Consider the following 9,897-nt stretch of genomic DNA (forward strand, 5'->3'; position numbering starts at 1 on the left):
GCATGTGTGCTGTGGCATTTCTGTGTGTCTGTGCATTTGAGTATCTATGTCCACAAGCAGGCATGATATTCCAAATACATGAAAACCAGTGTGGGACAGACATTAATCAAAGCGGATGCCAGCCTGAACGCCAGAACGGGTACACTGACTGCATACAGCCTGGCACATAACTCACATAACCGCTCCACCTGCTGAGGCTGAGCTGGGACTCCGGAACAGGGGAGGGCTCTTTGCTCTCTTCCTCCAGTGTTCAGAGCTAGGGTGGTTCCTGATTTCTTGGGGCTTGTGATGTGTCACTGAGTGAGGGCCTGGGCGTGTGCATGGCCATAGCAGCTACTGGACTCAGATGGCTGTAAACACTATATTCATTTTACTTTAAAAAAAATGTTTGGGGGGCTAGCAGATGGCATAGCAGTTATACTGCTAGACTCCCACATGGCCAACCACAGTTTTAGTCTTGAACCTGGTGGCTTGAAATATGCTGGACGTGTGTGTGTGCATGCCCAAAATCTCAAGAGAAGAATTGAGGAGAAGGGATTGTGGTGTAGCCATTTCCCTTGGGGAGTAATTTCTCACTTTCTGTCTCTCTGTGTCTCCAGTGGGCACACATGCCCTATAGCAAAAACCTTTTCAAAAAAGGCTTTTATTTATTTCTATCACGAATACAAAAGAGAAAGAGAGAGAGAGATAGCACCCCACAACAGCCTTGACCTTGTCACAATGATTCACCTCCAGCCTCAGCTAACCCCGGATCATGGGCATGTGTGTGCCCAGTGAACTCAGAGAAGTCTCTGGATGTGAACCAGGAACCTTCCCACGTGAGATTGCCTCAGAGTGAAGCATGATAGCACTGCACCACTGTCTGGCCCCTGTAAAGGTTGTATTTAGAATAAACACGTATACTAGGCATATAGAGAACCAGGAAACTGCCTTTCAGACTGTATTTGAGGTACAAACTCTCCTTCCATCTGGCTTAGAGAAAGAATTCCAACCATTTTCCAAGGCTGGATTGGCCTATAGGCCAGATGATTGGAAGTACACCATTGCTTCTGTTAGTAAATGTCTGCCATGTGTCAAACACCATCTAGGCTCTTTACACAGTTCACAACATATTCAGTAGGACTTTTGCCATTTCACAGTTTGGACACAGGCCTAAAGGCTAGGGGAAAAAAATTGGATATCAACTATTCTCAACTATCCCTTCTTAATCAAGATGCTATGGGGTAACCCTATAGTACAGTGGTTAAGTGCTCTGCTTGGAGAACCAGACCCCACATGGCCAATTGTGGTTCAAATCTCAGCCCTGGAGGCTTGAGGGATATGCTGAACTTGTATGTGTGCATGTCCACAATCCTGATGGGATGGAGAAATGGGGACAAAGGATTGCAGCCTGACCATATCCTACTGGAGAGCTCTCTCTCTCTCTCTTTCTCTCTCTGGCAAGTGAATGTACACTCCAGCAACTGAAATAAAAATGCTCTGGGACCAGCCCATGGTGAAGTGGTTACGCTGCTGGATTCCCACATGGCTGACTGCAGTTCAAGTCCTAGACCCAATGGCTTCAAATTCATGCCAGGTGTGTGTGTGTGTGCATGCCCAAGATCTCAGGAGGAGAATGGATGAGAAGGGATTGTGACACGGCCATCTTCCCTAGGGGGTGATTTCTAGCTTTCTGTCTCTTTGGTGAGTACATGTGCCCTATAGCAAAAATCTATTAAAAAAAATAAGTGTGGGACCAACAGATGGCATAATGGCTATGTCACTGGACTCCCATGCAGTTGACTATGGTTTGAGGCCCTGACCCAGTAGTTTAAAATTCACACTGGGTACATGTACATGCATGCCCCAAATCCCAAGAGGACAATAGAAGAGAAGGGATTATGGCATGGACATCCCCTCCTGGGGAATAATTTCTCACTTTCTGTCTGTCTCTCTCTGTCTCTCCAGTGAGCACACGTGCCCTATAGCAAAAAACCTCTCTAATAAAATGCTAGTCAGTTTCTACAGACTTGTAAAAGGAGTGGTTAATAGTTGTTACCTGTCTTCAGACAGTAACAGAGTAGGCTACGAGTTAAGGTCAAAGGGCAGGTGGTAATCAATTGCTGTCTGGAGAAAGCTGTCACTTCCTATCCCAGCCAAGGTGGCTCCGCACTTGCTTATCATAACCCACTTAGGAGGAGAATCCTACAGAAGAACTCTCAGAGCTTGACTTAACTCCATTAGTGTGTGGGGCAGAGAGGGAATCAGGCCTAAAAATAACCAGAAGGTAGACGGTTGAGGCTGGCTTGCTGCCTTGGACAGTGAGTTCAGAGGAGCAAGAGTGGCACTCCCACGCTCAGCAGAGCATGGACATCTGCATGCTGTCCATCATTGGGTGTGGACTGCCCAAGAGAACTGCCTGGGAGAGAGAGACAACCCAGCTGGAGAAAGACTGGTGGAAACTGGAAGGCTGAAAGAGACCACACGTGGGAAGAGGCATCACCCACACCAAGGGACTTGTAAGACAGAGATCCTCAGCAATGAGGTACTTTCTTATTTATTTATTTATTTTTTTAAGAGGTTTTTGCTATAGGGCACGTGCACTTGCCAGACAGACCGAGAGAGACAGAGAGACAGAAAGTGAGAAATCACCCCCCCAGGGGGGATGGCCACGCCACAATCCCTTCTTCATTCTCCTCTCAGGATTTTGGCACACACGCACACGCGCCCAGCGTGAGTTCTAAGCCACTGGGTCCGGGATGTGAACCGCAGTCGACTACATGGAAGTTCAGTGACATAGCCATTATACTAACTGCTAGCAATGAGGTACTTCCCAAAATCCCAGGAAAACATCCCACAAGACAACGTCTAAACTATGGTATGGAAAAAGATTTAGAAAGTCTCACAGACATTAAATAATTTGCTCAATATCAAGAAGTTAATAAATAATGTGTGGTAGTTTTGTCTGTCAATTTGGGTAAGCTGGAACTACATTTCCCAAGGGAAAGGATTGTGACCCCCTGGAGGGCGAGTTCTCACTTTCCCTCTCACTGTCTGTCCCTCTCTCTCCCTGGTGAATGCATGTGCTCTCAGGCAAAAAGCTCTAAAATAAAATAAAATAAAATAAATAAATAAATAAATAAATAAATAAATAAATAAATAAAATAAAAATTCTAGCTCAAGGTCTGAGTATAGGAGCAGGATGTTTCTATGATTACCTTAAAAGAAATCCTGTTTCCTATAAGCGCCAGGGGAGAGATTTCTGAAAAACAAACCCAAAGTAGCCTATCCAGTTTAATAGAATAATCGCTGTGTCCCATGGTAGAAATAATCTTTTCTTAGAATCCAATCCCTTTAAACAAGGACCCAAAATTTTGGAAACAGGAAGAAACATTAGGGATAACAGTAAGAGAAGTCACTCCCATTTCTACCTCACTGGTTCACTGACCCATGCAGTAGGGTGGGAAATGCCAAGTGGAAGTCTCTAGAATGGCCTGTACCTACCAAAATAGTAAGCAATTCCATTCCCAGAGGAATTGCGGAGATTAATGCACCATAAGGATTTGAAGGATGTAGTCATGCTACCATAGCCTCTTTCAATTTGTCTGTTTTAGCTTCCAGAATACAGATGAATCAGAGAATGATGGTGGACTATGATCAACTTAATCAGGATGACTATAATCTTAACTTCTGTTGGGTTAGATTTAAAAAAGAAAAAAATCTATCCATTCATTTCCTCCATGAGAGAGAAAGAAATGGAGAGACAAACACCTGTATCAGGTCTTCACGCCACTATCCACCCCCAGCCTCAGCCGGTTCAGATCATGGGAACAGACACATGTGCCAGCACGTACAGGGAGGTCCTAGAAGGTGAACTCAGGACTCTCCCATGTGAGTCCAGTCATATTCCTACTGCACCATCATCTGGCCCAGATGAAGTGGTTTCTTTTTTTTCTTTTTTTTTTTTTAGAGAGATTTTCGCTATAGGGCGCGTGCGCTCGCCAGACAGACAGAGAGAGAGACATAGAGCTAGAAAGCGAGAAATCACCCCCCAGGGGGGATGGTCACGCCGCAATCCCTTCTCCTCCATTCTCCTCTCGGGATCTTGGACACGCACACACACGTGCCTGGCGTGAGTTCTAAGCCACCGGGTCCGGGACACGAACCGCGGTCGACTACGTGGGAGTCCAGTGACATAGCCATTATGCTAACTGCTGGTTCCCTAAGTGGTTTCTTTACTGGAGCAGAGACATCCATTTGCACCTGGTATGAAGCTACTGACCCGGAAAACATTTATTCTTCATGGTTGTGAAGAGAGAGATCAAGGAGAGATCATGGTCATGGAGAGATCACCAGAAGCAGTTTACTTTCAACTGGTAGGACCAGAAGTAGACCTTCATTCTCCTTCCTCAGTGCTTTATCAACTATTCAATACATGGATGATATTCTATTGAATGTGCCTAGTAAGTAAAAAGTAGCAAATATCCCAGACACTTTAGTAAGCCACATGCATGCTGGATGGTAGGAAACAGGACCTACAGAAAAAATTTAGGAGCTTGCCACCTAGTAAATTTCTGGGGACCAGAGCCAACAGGTGGTGTGGTGGTTTAGGTAAAGGATTCCCACATGGCTGACCACAGTTCAAGTCCCAGGCCTCGTGGCTTGCTTTCTTCCTTTCTCTCTCTCTTTTTCTCTCTGGTGAGCACACATGCCCTAGAGTAAACTTAAAGTAATAAATAAAATAAATAATTTTTTAAAACCCAAAATTAAAGAGGTGCACATTTTGCAGACATTAAAGGATATTAAGTGAATTATCTTATTAAAAAACACGTATCAAAAAATTAGGTAAAATGATCAAATTTCTTTAAAGAAATCTATTAAAACTGACACAATATGAAACAAAAAATCAGAATAGTCCTGTATTTACTACAGAAACTGAATTTGAATTTACTATCAAAAATCTTTTCACACACAGAAAATTCCAGGTATAGCTATTACCAATGGTAAATGTAAATCCTAACAAACATTCAAGGAAGAATTATCAGTACTTCGCAAACTCTTCAGTAAGCAAGAGTAATCAGAAGGCATCAGTATTTTGGTATCAAAACCTGACCAAACTACAAAAAACTACAAAGCAGAGTAAAGAATGCTTCATTTAAGTCCTCAAAAAATATATGGGAAGTTTAACTATGAGATTTTGCAGTAGTTCAGGAATATTAGCTTCAACTCTGAATATAGTGAGGACAAGTAAGAACAAGCTGGGAGTAATTGGATAGAAAATTACTAAGTGGTAACATTACAGGTAATGGAGATTCTAGCCAAATTCACTTGTGTGAGTTTTATATAAGTGTGCATATAGGACTAGAAAAACTCTTTGAAGTCTGATTAAAAGTTTTATCAAGGGGCAAGCAGGTGATCCAGCAGTTAAGGAGCTCTACTCCCACATGGTCGAGGTGTGAGTGGCAGACCCAGCAGCTTGAAACTTACATTGTGCTATACACAGTGACGGGTTTCAGTCTGATTTTAGCCCAGCAACAGGAGTCATAAATTTTTTCTTTTTTTTTTTTTAGAGAGATTTTCGCTATAGGGCGCGTGCGCTCGCCAGACAGACAGAGAGAGAGACATAGAGCTAGAAAGCGAGAAATCACCCCCCAGGGGGGATGGTCACGCCGCAATCCCTTCTCCTCCATTCTCCTCTCGGGATCTTGGACACGCACACACACGTGCCTGGCGTGAGTTCTAAGCCACCGGGTCCGGGACACGAACCGCGGTCGACTACGTGGGAGTCCAGTGACATAGCCATTATGCTAACTGCTGGTTCCCTAAGTGGTTTCTTTACTGGAGCAGAGACATCCATTTGCACCTGGTATGAAGCTACTGACCCGGAAAACATTTATTCTTCATGGTTGTGAAGAGAGAGATCATGGAGAGATCATGGTCATGGAGAGATCACCAGAAGCAGTTTACTTTCAACTGGTAGGACCAGAAGTAGACCTTCATTCTCCTTCCTCAGTGCTTTATCAACTATTCAATACATGGATGATATTCTATTGAATGTGCCTAGTAAGTAAAAAGTAGCAAATATCCCAGACACTTTAGTAAGCCACATGCATGCTGGATGGTAGGAAACAGGACCTACAGAAAAAATTTAGGAGCTTGCCACCTAGTAAATTTCTGGGGACCAGAGTCAACAGATGGTGTGGTGATTAAGGTACTAGACTTCCATATGTTCAACTATTATTCAAGTCCCAGGCCTGGAAGCTAGAAAATCATGCTGGGCGTGTGTATGTGCGTACCTAGAATTCCAGGAGGAAAATAGAGGAGAAGGAATTGTGGTGTGACCTTCCCTTCTGAGCAATGATTTTTCACTTTCCCTCTCTGTTTGTCTCTCTCCAGCAAGTATATACTCCCAATAGCAAATTAATAAAAATAAAATAAAATAAAATAATAAAAAGTTACTTCTAAAGTAAGAGACAAGTTGTTAGTTCTGGTTTCTATCAGTTGAAAAAGAGTATAATGCTTAGTGAACCTCTCTGGACCTTGAAAGTATATACACTTCATTTAAGCATGGTGCTCTGACTGGTGTATCAGATGACTCAAATGCCTAACAGTTTCTAGTAGGACTCAGAATAATAAAAGTCTCTGAAATAGCTCTAGGCTGCTGTGCAAACTCACCTGCTCCTTGGACCACGGAAATGAGAGATCCAATGGTGCTTGAAGTGTCTGGCACTGCACGGAGTCATAGACAGTGTATGCAAATCTTGGCAGCATCCAAAGATGAGTCACAGAGCAGGGCTTTGGACCAAACATTCTCTTCAGAAAACTACTTTCCTTTTGAGGACTGGATTTTTGGGGGCTATTTTAGTCCATTATTGTGTTGCTAGCAGAAATATCTGAGACTGGGTGATTTATAAAAAATAGAGGTTTATTTGGTTCATGATTCTGATGGCTAGAAAGTCCAAGAACATGGGGCCAGCATCTGGCTGGTCTCTGATCCTACATCACAACATGTCTGACAGAAGCAATAAACAAAGTAGGCTCATGGAGAGAGAGAGAGAGAGAGAAAGAGAGAGAGTACAACCTAGAGGCGGCGATATCTTTTTTATGTTTATTTATTTATTTATTTATCTATTTATTTGTTGTCATTTTCAAGCCACCGGGTCCAGGAGTTGAACTGTGTTCTGCCATGTGGGAATCCAGCACCTTAACCACCATGCCACCTGCTGGCCCAGCAGCCATCTTTTTAAAAAATTTATTTACATTCATTCACTGTACGTCATTACAGCATACAAAATGAGATTTTCCATCCAGAGTACACTGTATATTGGCTCGTCAAGCACATCCACATGCATATTATTGTCAACAAATAATTTTCCATTTCTTGTTTCCTGTATGTTTTGCTTTTTTTCCCCATCCTTGATTTCCTATCTCTTACCCTCTGCCATCTCCCACTCTACTCCCACATTGTCTCTGGTATCTATGTTTGCTTTCTATACTTTTTTCCCCCACATTTTATTGAGTCACTAAACATCTTAATTAATCTAAATATTTTCATAGCAAGCACAGCTGATATATACATTTCCATGAACACAAATCCAACTTTAGGCATAAACCTCAATGAGTAGAATGAATATCCTGTAAAGTAGCACGTAGCTGGGACTATGTATCTTACTGCGGTCATAGTATAGGTATTTTTAATGCATTTTTTTTAATCTCAAGAAAAGCAGGTTTGTTTTCTGAACCTTTTCTTTTTATTTTTTTAACTTAATTTACATTCATTCCTTAAGCATCGTCACAGCATACAAAATGTGATCTCCCATCCAGAATATACTATATAGTGGCTTAACCATGCATGTTATTATAAAAACTTTTCCATTTCTAGTTTCTAGTATTTTTTTTGCCCCTATTTCTGACCCTCTGTCCTTTCCCACCCTCTTCTCACACTATCTCTGGTGTCTACAGTTGTCTTCCATTCCTTTCCCCCCACATTGTATTGACCACACAATTTCTTAAATAATCTAACTACTTTCAATAGCAAGTTTACTTGGTACTATTAAGAAAAACAGTTTTGAGGGGACCAGCAGGTGGTGTGGTGGTTAAGGCACTGGACACTTCCACATGGCCTATCAGGGTTCAAGTCCGAATCTGGTGGCTTGCTTTCTCACTTCCTCTCTCTCTCACTCTCACCCTCTGTCTCTCTCTGGTCAAACTAAAATTTAAATGAATGAGTAAATAAAATAAAATAAATAATTAAAAGAAAAAAAGAAAGAAAAACAGTTTTGGGACCAGCAGTTAGCATAATGGCTATGTCGCTGGACTCCCACGTAGTAGACCCTGGTTCATGTCGGACCCGGTGGCTTAATCTCACGCAGGACACATGTGCATTCATGCCCAAGATCCCGAGAGGAGAATGGAGGAGAAGGGATTGCAGCATGGCCATCCCTCCTGGGAGGTGATTTCTCGCTTTCTGTCTCTCTGTCTCTCTCTGTCTGGTGAGCACATGCGTTCTATAGCAAAAACCTCTCAAAAAAAAAAAAAAAGAAAAACAGTTTTAACTTAAATCAAAGAAATGCTAAGGAATTTCGCTTAAAACGTAAAGCTAGGAAACAGGTTAGGATTCTGTTCAAATGGTAGGTACATGAATCTATTCATATCTCAAGACAGGACACAAATCCTTACACCCAGATAAAAAGTCTACAAGATCAGTAATGTTTTAGTCAAAAGTCATAAAATTATACTTCACCAATTCAGTCTCATGTACTTTATCTTCTGCTGTGGTTCAATTTTCCTGATTAAATTCTGAGATATAATATTCAACTCCAGACTCATCCCTATGATTAAGTTGGCCATTTTCTTAGTTTTTGAACACTTATTTCTGTGTGGCTACATTTAATTTTCCTGATATAGCACTCCCTTGAGTACTTCTTGGAGATCTGGTCTGGTGCTGGTAAATTCTTTCAGGTTTTGTTTATCAGAGAATGTTCTTGTCTTTTCTTCCCACATGAAAGATAATCTTGCCGGGTACAGTATTCTTGTCTGAAATTGCTTTTCTCTGAACACATTGAATATATTTTCCCATTCTTTCCTCGCTCTCATTGTTTCCGATGAGAGATCTGCTATTAGCCTGATGGGATAGCCTTTGTAGGTAATTTGATGTTTTTCTCTTGCCAGTCTTAGTATCTTGTTTTTGTCTGTGGTTTTGGTCAACCTGGCTATAATGTGTCTTGGAAAAGATCTTCTTGGGTTGATTCTATTTGGGGTCCTTTGTATTTCTTGGGACTGGATCTTTGAGTGCCTCTCTATGTTTGGAAAGTTTTCTTGCAGGATTTCATGGAATAGATTATCAATGCCCTTATGAGTCTCTTCACCTTCTGGAATGTCAATTATCCAGATGTTTGGATGTTTGATGGTATCTAGTACTTCTTGTATATTATTCTCATTTTTGAGGGGCAATTTTCTCAGTCTTTGTGGTGGATTTTTCTAGGCCAGCAATTTTCTCTTCTATGTCTGAGATTCTATTTTCTGTATGAACTAGTCTGCTTTTAATACTTTCAAGAGAGATTTTGACTTCCTGTATTATAGTCTTCATCTCTAACAGTTCCATTTGATTCTTTTTTAAAGTAATTCCTCTTTTAGATCTTGCAGGAATTTCCTCACCTCTTGGAACTCATCAGCTTCTTTCTCCTTTCTCTTCTGCAGTTCATTGTCTCTCTTCCATCTCTGTTAGCTTCGCCATTATGAATGTTCTAAATTCTTTATCAGACATTTCCATGATTTCCATTGAACTACTTGTGGATGAAGAGGAGTTATTCTTTTCTCTTGGAGAAGAGGTATTTTCTTGCCTTCCCATATTTCTTGTGGTCCTGTGGTGATTTCTAGTCATCTGATGGATGGTGTGTTTCTTCCTAATTCTTGAAG

This window comes from Tupaia chinensis, unplaced genomic scaffold (assembly GCF_000334495.1).
Source record: "Tupaia chinensis unplaced genomic scaffold, TupChi_1.0 Scaffold000270_2, whole genome shotgun sequence".
Lineage (NCBI taxonomy): Eukaryota > Metazoa > Chordata > Mammalia > Scandentia > Tupaiidae > Tupaia > Tupaia belangeri.